The sequence below is a fragment of the Sceloporus undulatus genome, unplaced genomic scaffold (genome assembly GCF_019175285.1).
Source record: "Sceloporus undulatus isolate JIND9_A2432 ecotype Alabama unplaced genomic scaffold, SceUnd_v1.1 scaffold_11573, whole genome shotgun sequence".
Lineage (NCBI taxonomy): Eukaryota > Metazoa > Chordata > Lepidosauria > Squamata > Phrynosomatidae > Sceloporus > Sceloporus undulatus.
The window spans coordinates 1-2,367 of NW_024814490.1; the positions used below are offsets into that span (position 1 = coordinate 1).

The window sequence follows — 2,367 nt, forward strand, 5'->3', positions numbered from 1 at the left end:
TGAGTGGGAGTGGATGGGTGAGGAACAAACATTGTCAGTCAGCATTCCCTGATTGGTGGTGGGTTGCTTTCATATTCCAGCCAAACTCAAGGTGAATGTGAAACCATCTGGAGTGAAACCTGCGTCTCCAGCAAAACAGGCACTGAAATATAAAGCATCAGAGAGTCATCCCTCTGTTGCAGCAGTGAAGCCTCTGAGCCTCATTCCAAGCACAGATGCAAAGGAGTTCTCATCTAAAAACACAGCTGTGGTAAGAAAACTGCCATATTTCAAATTGAAACATTGTATAGAGTAGCTCAAGGTGTTAAGACTCTTTGGATTTGCCAAAATTGTGCTTTATTTTTCCACTTTACAAAATAAAAAGATAGGGCAAGAGCTAATTTTAGTGCCAAATGGCCAATTTCACTGGTGGTGGGATAATTTTTTGTTTATTTTGAGAAAGAAAGAAAAATGGATTATGTACCTAAATTAAGAAAGCATGATGTTGGAAAGGAAAAGGCACCTGTGAAATGTGCTTTGAGCATTGGACTAGGACTCTGGGAGAAAAGAGCTTGAGTCCCCCCTCTGCTGTGGATACCCATTGGGTGACTTTGGTCAAGTCACACTTTCTCAGCCTCAAGGAAGTCAGTGGCAAGCTCCTCTGAGTAAACCTTACCAAGAAAACCTCATGATAAACTATAGGGTCATGATAAGTAGAAGTGGCTTGAAGGCAGACAGCAATAACAACTGTGTGTGAGAGAGAGGGAGAGACAGAGAGAGACTAAGGAGATTATCACATGAGGGACAGGACATAATGGTCCCGTCTGACCCATCCTTCCCGCCTGATCGCAGGAAGCACTTTCACACATGATCCGTAATTGACCTGTCCGGGAAGCGCAAATCATTTTCACATGTAGGCGTGCTGAACCTGTCATTCAGCTGCCTGAAAAGTGCTAGTGAAAGTAATCACACTAAACAATTTTACATGAAAGCACTCTGAAAAGCACTTTCAGCCATAAGTGAAGTGATGTCATTTGCCATCATTTTGTATAAACGAAAGACCCATTAATACAATTACACTTCACTGATGACTTCCGTGTGAAAGTGTTTAGCGCAATCCCTTTCACTCTGGTCATGGTCAGGATAAGGATGGGGGAGCAAGCCCATCCCTGTAGTGTCCCTGTGTGATAATCTAAAGAAGCATTTACTTTTCCATTTCTTTTTTCTCAGGCAAGTGCTCCAATCCTTCCAAATGAAACTATAGCCACTGGTCCTGAGAGAGAGTGTTGTAACAGGTAATGACTTCGCTTACATTGTACATCACTGGGATTATCTCTTATAACAGCAGGGCAAATTGAATTGGAGCGCTTGCTTATTATTAGTGATCTGAGGTGATACATAATTGATATGAAATATATTTATTTCTCCAAGTTAGAGAGCAGAGTTTCAAATAATAGACAGCCTTCAAGAACAGATTGAATTAAAACCCAACTCCAGTAAAAATTGAGAAGCGTCATACATTACTGAAAATTCCAATTCTACACTGACAGATTCGGAAGATATAATATCAAAGTAGCGATAAAGCTCTGTCATAATTAGACTAATGGAAAGAGAAACCTAATATTATGCTGCTTTTCTCCCAAAAAGGGACCCAAGTCTGCTCACAAGAGCAAACAAAAGGCAAACAGTTTCCCTCTTATTTTCAAAATAGCTTCTGTTCAGTTAGCCAGATAAAAGAGAAAGTACATTCTTACCAAGCTAGAAAATAAAAAGCTTTATTCTGGCTGAAGATCATAGATATGTCAAACTTGTGCATAAAAATATCTTTTCAATGAGCTACTAATGTGTACAAAATCACCCCAGAATTTCTGGTAACAAGTTGTGGTACTTTAGTTCACAGCTGAATCTGTTGCTTTGGCAAGATCCCCAAAGCAACAGATACTGTATTTATCTTTGCTTTAATTCAAGGTGGGCAAGTACAAATGCCCTGGGGGTAAGGGCCTAGTGTTCTCCCTGTGAACCTCCAGTGGATGTGTTTGAGCTGATCGAGAAGTATTGTATTACTTCCCATTTTAAAAAATTGACTATTTGAGGGGATAGTTGGGAGCAGACTACCCCAAACAGCTGTTTCTTTGTAGCAGTTTAGCTCATTTTTTTCATGAGGGTTCTGAGCCGTTTTTAATGGTGATGAAGGGCATTTTGAAAACTCCTGCTGCTAGAGAAGAAGCTTTGAAACAGACAATTCATAACATGACACCATTATGCTTAGAGTACAGATTTCTCCAAGTATCTAGACAGGGTTTCTGCTTCTTAGTGTGAGATGTGTAATGTTGTTGTTGTTTTTTCCTTATGAAGGTCTGAACTCCAACTAGAGAATCAGGCAGCCTC

The 2,367-nt window shown here is 40.2% G+C and overlaps 1 long non-coding RNA gene across 1 annotated transcript; it reads left to right on the plus strand.

The window, feature by feature from the left end:
• Window positions 1-56: 56 nt before the first annotated feature.
• Window positions 57-2,367, plus strand: LOC121918434. The gene is made up of 3 exons (XR_006101229.1): window positions 57-250; window positions 1,210-1,274; window positions 2,335-2,367. It is a non-coding gene; the product is annotated as an uncharacterized LOC121918434 (long non-coding RNA).